This window comes from Phyllostomus hastatus, unplaced genomic scaffold (assembly GCF_019186645.2).
Source record: "Phyllostomus hastatus isolate PE091 unplaced genomic scaffold, TTU_PhHast_1.1 phas_contig_402, whole genome shotgun sequence".
Lineage (NCBI taxonomy): Eukaryota > Metazoa > Chordata > Mammalia > Chiroptera > Phyllostomidae > Phyllostomus > Phyllostomus hastatus.
The window spans coordinates 11,235,741-11,242,795 of NW_025333873.1; the positions used below are offsets into that span (position 1 = coordinate 11,235,741).

General features: G+C 54.7%; 1 pseudogene; it reads left to right on the top strand.

Moving 5' to 3' along the window:
* The first annotated feature begins 5,664 nt into the window (after nucleotides 1–5,664).
* On the top strand, nucleotides 5,665–6,120 carry LOC123822426 (annotated as a pseudogene).
* Nucleotides 6,121–7,055: the final 935 nt, after the last annotated feature.

Here is a 7,055-nt window from a genome sequence, read left to right on the forward strand (position 1 = left end):
GGGGAGAGAACTGAGGCCAGAGACGCTTGCACAGACCCGAGACAGACCCGGCATGCAGTAGGTGCTCAGGCGTTGCTGAGGGGCTTGCGGGCTGTGCCACAGGCAGGCGCTGAAACAGCTCGGGTGGGGCCATCGTGAGGATTACATGAAGAAGCGCCTTTAAGGGGCCCAGCACAATACTCGGCATAGAATAGGGGCTCAAGAGATGGGAGTCCCCAGTCCCCCTCCCACTCCTTCTTCTCCATCCTTTTTCCGGCTTGGTCATTTCTCCCCAGGAGGGCAAGCTCTGCTCAGGGGGAGCACTGGAGAGGGTAGAACACACTTCTTCTCAGGTTCTCTGGCTGCCCCGGGGAGAGTTTGCAGAACTGGAGAGATGGGGTGGGGGCTGCCAGGCAGGTAGCAGAGGCACAGGCTTGAGTCTGGAGGGGAGGGACAGGAATGGGACCCACCAACGCTAGCGCTGCGGGGTTCCTGCCCTTTATTGCCCCCTACCACAGACTCGGAGCAGAGCCGGAGTCCCCCCCCCCCCACCCCGAGGGGAGCCGTGCCTCCTGTGCTTCCCCGGGGCCCCTTGATCGCCCCAAAGAGCAAGCTGGAGGAGAGACTGTTTCCGGACAATAGCCTATTAACACTCATTACCCATAAAACGGCTCGTTTTCAAATGGCCAGATAATTGAGGCCATTGGGTGGAAGGACGCTGGAATCACCTGATTAATTGCCTCTCTTCTGGGCCTCACGGGTTTGGACGCCGCCCCAGAGAGGCCGGCGGGGCTTTGAAGTGTTGCTCCGCGTCCCCTGCCTCTCCTCTCCCAGTCTCGGCGGCCGCCCGGCTTCCTGCCTCGCCCGGGAGCCCGCACACCTCGTCCGTCCACACGGGACGGCCGTAAACTTTTATTTTGCATCCTCGTTCTGCACAGCGATCCTTTGGGCCTTTTCTCTGCTCTTATCTAGACCCAAGGGCCATAGCTTCATTCACCTATCTGTTCATGCGAAACAACGAAAATGTATCAAGTGTCTGCTGCCTGCCAAATTCTGTTCCAGGCTCCAGGGGATAGAAACAACACCTACAACAACGACAACAACAATGACATCTATAATACCACCGCCCCCGCCACCACCACCAACACCTATAAACCACCACCACCAACCAACAACAACAACAACATCTATCATACCACCACCACCAACAACAACGACACCTATAATACCATCACCACCACCACCACTACCACCACCACCAACAACAACAACTGGAAACAGGACGGGGCCGTGTGGTTCAGCACCGTGTGCCAGGGTTTGAACCGGGAGGCCCACTCCAGGGCCAGTGTCCTTCCCGGGACCCTGAGCCCCCCCTCCCACCGCCCCACGGCCCCTCACCCCCTGTGCCGGAGCAGCGGGCGGGCCAGGAACCAGCCTCCCCCTCTGCAGGTGTGGACACCGAGACTCAGGGCTCAGGGAAGGGCTGGTGTGTGTGCCCAGAGAGTGGGCCGCTCAGGTTGGGACGTTCTGAGTGAGGCCCCATGAGACCCACTTTGCTGCTCTCCCTGGTGACGTGGCGTGACGAGCAATGCCCACGGAGAAGAGAGATCCCCAAAGCCCAGGCCAGGCAGCCGCCAGGGCCCAGAGGAAGACACCAAGAGGTCCAGTGACGCTGTCAGGAGAGGGGTCCTGCCAGCGTGAGACCGGCTCCCCAGCCGGCGCCCACACCCTCCTCTCCCCAGGGCTGCCTCTCCCCCACACCAGGTGGGCAAGGTGCGGGCTGCCAGTGGGGCGGGGGTGGGGAGCCCTCCGAGGGAGCGTGCCTGGACCGCTTCCCCTCCCCCCCGCCTACACCCCTGCTTCTCCTTTCCCAAGGGGGGGAAGAATTATTTGTTTTTCCTGTTGCCCTGATTTATGGGCCACTTTGTTCTTTATCTATTTGCACAAACTCGGTAAAGCGACCCGTTCCTTCCCAGAGGTCAGAGATTCTGTCAACACCTTAGGGTCGCAGGTCGGCCGGCCTGCCCAGGGTGGAAGGGGTCGCGGAAGGTCACCTGGGGATGGTCGCTGGACAGCAGTTTTGCTCAGGCGGAGGGGCTCTGCGCTGGGACTCGCAGCAGGGAGGAGAGGCCGTCGCGCCTGAGCCCCGTCCTCCCCTCGCATGGCAGCGACAGTCCCGACGTGAACAAACCAGCGTCTCCGTTTCACGGAAGCGGGAGCTGAGGTTTGCAGAGATGGGGTGGTGCATCCCACGTGTCCCAGAGAGGGGCTCCCACTGAGATCTTCTGACCGCCAGTCCACCTGCCCCACCAAGGCCCGCAGGCCGGGGCACGATTTGTGCCTCTTCCAGCCCGGGGCCCAGGTCAGAAAGACCAGCCCAGCTCACCGCCTTCCATCCTCCTCTCTGTCAAGGAGCACAGTCTCCCCCCGCATCCCATGCCCGTCTGTGGACCTCGGGATGGCTCCATCCCAGCCAGGGCCTCCGGGTGGTGCCCACACGCAGGGCAAAGCGGAACAAACGCAAGCCACATTGCCAGCAGGCATCCCTCTGTGCCTTGGCAGGCGAGTCGGAGTTCTTGCCGAGGCCCAGCCCCGCACCCCAGCGAGGAGCCCCGCCTGGAGGCCTCTGAGGATGACAGGTGCCCCCTCCAACCTGTGTGGCCTGGGAGCACCTCGTCCTCTGAGACTCAGCCTCCTTCATCAATACAGTGCCATCGGCCCCCCAGGAAGGGGGTGAGGACCCCAGGGAACGGTGCACAGGAGTGCTCTGTGACCGGGAAGGAAGTTCAGTCCCTTCATCTCACAGACGGGGGAACAGAGGCCCAGGGGAAGGGCCAGAGGCCGGACAGGGGAGCAGACGGGGCCCACTCGGCACGGCCTGGGCCGTGGTTTCACCAGGCTGCCCGGGAGTCCCCACCACCACTGCAGTTTCAGGGGCCTCGCCCCTCGTCTCATCTCTCTTGGGGTGCTGCACAAACACGTCCCAACACGGACTCACCCGACACTCTCGGCGAGTTTTAGAAATTTCTCGAATGACCCGTCTCCACCAACCAGTGCTAACCTAATACAGTCCAGTCTATTCCAACTGGTCCCAAGTCGGCCACTGCAATTCTGTGCAAGCCAGACAACTCGACTCCTCCACACCTAGAAACAAACAAACAAACAAACAAACAAACTGTGTGATGATAAACATAAACACAACCCGATTCACCTTGGCCCTCGCCAACCCAACATTTGCACCTGGACTCAATAAATTCTGACCATATTCCAATGAGTTCTTACGATTTTGCTTTTATATCATTTTTATTTTTAGAGAGAGAAAGAAAGGGAGAGAAACATCAGTGTGCAAGAGATACACCGACCGGTTACCTCTTGCACACCCCCAGACGGGGACCTGGCCCACAACCCTGAGCCCCCCCTCCAGATGGGGCTCCAGTGAGTAACTAACTGGACACCCCAGTCCAACAAAGCCCAACCCCTCTCCTCCAGCTCATCTCCCTGGGAACAAACACCCCAACCCAGTCTAACCCAATTCGGTCTAATTCATGCTCTCGCGATGCCTAATGTTCCCCAGCCCCAAACAGCACAGTCCATCCTATCACAATATGACCCAGTGCAAGCAGATGTCTCTGGACATATCTTGAAGAAAAAAAATTAAAAACAAAGTGAGGTATCAGCTCTAGAGGAAACAGCACCTTCTGATGCTACTGCCCACTCAGTTTCCACTCGTGTCTCCCAGGTCTGTGCTGTACGCTGCTCTCGTTCTGGCCTCCATCCGGGAGGGACCCTCTCCCTCCCGCTCACACTCCGCTTGCCGCCCGCAGTGCGGAGGGCGGCCCGCACCTCCGACCCGGCTGGCTCCTGGGGGATCGCAGCCCAGCGATGTCTCTCTTCGTCTCTTTCCCTGAGGATCACTGAAACACGTCCTAGCCCTAAATCTCTGAGGTCCTTTACTGTCTGCACAAGTGGCGGGCTGCTCCAGTCACAGTGCGAGCTTCTGGGAGCAAGGGACGACGTGACAGCAACTTCTGCAGGACATATTCGGTGAGAGACGCGTCTCGGTGGTTGCTTTAACCGTGCACGCTCGTCGCTCTGCATGTCATCCCGGTCTTCAGAATCGCGCTCCTACGGCAGGTGCAGTCTGCTGTCGGACTGCTTTTCCCTCGGTCTCGCTCACTTCCCATTCCTTTCCTGCTCCAGAGCTAGATGCAGCTCTAAAAGCCTGTCACCCACAGCCTTAAAGTCCTTGGTTTCCCATTTTTCTTGAAAGCCCAGCTTCTAGCGTCCTTCACAGTGCGTTCCTTACTTCCTCGGGCTCAGCTGCCACTGTCTTCTTCCCTCCACCCGCCCCTGAGCCTTTGCATTTACTCTCTCTGTCACTGAAACTTTGACTCTGCCCCTCCAGCCATTAGTTTCTTCTCACACTTGCGCAGTTCATTCTCTTAGTTTTAGCTTTTACTCTCATGCCAGCTTATTCTCTTACCTTCAGAGCCACTCACTGCAGGAGGACTTGCCAGACCTTAGACCATTTGGCTTCCGTGTGATCCACCTCTGTTACCATCTTACCTGGTCAATTTTATCGCTGTTCCTTGTGTAGTGACTCTTTCCCTGTAGATGGAAATTCATGACAACAAGGACCATGTCTGACCCTCTTGTACTTAACATCTTGTGTGCACAGTCACTGTCGAATGAATGAATGAGATATTTCCATGGCTTCTGACTTAATTATAAAGAGTCTCCCAGTCACTCATTCATTTATTGTTTCAGCAAAAATTCCTTAAACGCATGTCCCACGCTAGACTCTGCTATGAGTTTTAAGAGCTCAAGTAAGAGGATCCTCATTTAAATCAACATACTTCTACCAAAGAAGCTTCCGACTCATGCACTTACTCAGCCACGTGTATGTTGAGAAACCACCTTGTCCCAGCCCTGGGAGGGGAATGAGGGGCTGATGAGCTCAGACTAGGTGTACAGGCAGGTTGGGGTCAGGAAAGTCCGCCCACAGAGAGAGACACTTAAAGGCTTTGGAGAATGAGGAACAGTTTGTTAGGCTGCCAACGGCATAGGAACATTCTAGGTAAGTGGAGAGGTTCCTACAAAGGTCTGGGCTGTGACACAGGATGGCACCGAGAGAGAGCAGGCCTAGCTACATGACAACAACTCGCTGACACAGGGGACACCCGAGGACTCCCTGAGGGCAGAGCTCACTCATGGATGCGCACCAGCTGGTGAGTCCTCACGGAGCGCACCGAGGGGAAACGACTCATTAAGGACCGAGCTGAAATTCAAGCGGAGATTTTCCTGAACCCAAGGAACAAGCTCTTCCCTGCACTGCGATCTTCAGGGAAGCCCCGGGGCCTTGAAGGAAAGGAATAGGAACCCTGTGTCTTGCTTTTGGGCAAGCCCACACTTTACGGAGGCTACTTGTAAATCTGCTAAGTGACTCCCGAAACCCAGCACAGCAGGCCTCAGCGACGCTAGGGTGACAACCCCCACGGATCGGCTGAGAGCCTGGAGACCAGCCACCACTGCTGGGTGGTAGAGTTCCTCGGTGACCAGCAGCAGTCTGGCAGTCTCCCCTGGCAAACCTCTGCGAAGAAAATGAGCAACATACATACGAGAAGTCAGAAATGCTCGGAATGTGGGCATCGGACTTACGAGTGCCCGGGAAAAAGAAATACCGACATGGGCCTTCAGGACAGCAGAATAAAGAAAGCTGCCGAAGAAGAAGAAAACAGATCCCAGTGAGGACAAAGCACTGGGGAAACTAGTGCAGAGAGAAAGGCCGAGGGGAAAAGGGCCTGAGAGGGGGGCCAGACCGGCTGGCAGGTGCAGGGACAGTTGGGCCCGGGCTTCTTCACCAGGGAGTGACACGGAGGGAGGCTCCTCCAGCTCCTGGTCTTCAGGCGCCTGCACAAGTTCATCCTGTCCTCTGGGTCAGACTCAGACTCCAGCACTCCCAGGCGCCGCCACGCCAGCACAGAGGGCAGCGCCAAGGAGGAGCCCCCGAAGGAGAAGGAAGAGAAGCAGCATTGCCTCACCCCCATTAGACTGATGGACCGGAAACTTCCATCTGATTCTCCAATGGGAGCTGAGAATGCGTTCAAGCCAAACATGTCAACCAACTGGCCAACGTTTTGAGAGCTCAAAAGCTCCTAAGTGTTTTACACTGGAAGGGCATCAAAAGTGTTAATAATGGCTTACATAAATGTGTGTATATACATATATATATATACTTTTTTATTTTAAGGGTGATACTTGTTTTTTCTTTTTATCTTTAAAACATATCTCTAACATTTAGTCAAAAACTGCAATCCAGCAAATCTGCTTTTAGTGATAAAGCTTTTCTCCCTGTGAAATAAAGGCTACACTTTGTTATATGTTAGTGTTCTGCGTCAGACGTGTTTTCGGGATAATGCATCAGGGTATCTGGCGGTGAATTTCCAGGGCTTTTGGCTGCAGGTGATTGCGTCAGGTTTAATGCATTGTTATTACAAGCTTAGGAGTTTTCCTACTGCTAATAAACGTGCTCTATTTTTATGTTTATGTTCAGAAAGTTATTTTGACTTCTTGTCCTAAATGAAAAGTTCAAGGAACCTATTAATACATTTCTATCCTTTTGATGGTAAAAAACAAAACAAAAAATAAATATATACGCTAAGTGAATCTCTGAGGCAATTATCCAGATAATTAATGTCAGAAATACTCCCACAGATTGTTTTCTCCTCAATTATTAGCATATTTCAGGTGTAAAGTGGTGGGGTTTTCACTTAAATTATTTGGTTAATTGTCATGCAGGTGTAGACGCATTCTAGGGGAGAAGACTGCCAACTCTGGGTGCCCAGACCCCGGCCCCAGGCACTTTGGCACAGAGAGACCTTTGTGAGGGAACCGTCTAGAAATAACAGTTATTATTATTTGAGAACATGAGATGTTGGAAAATTGGCACGTGCACAAGGGTAGAAAATGCACCCCCACCCCCACCCCCCACATTGCCTGTATGGGCAGAGAACACTAATGAGCTCCCCCCTCGTCATTATTTCAAAACTGACCTGGTAGGAAATTCAGCCCCTGGA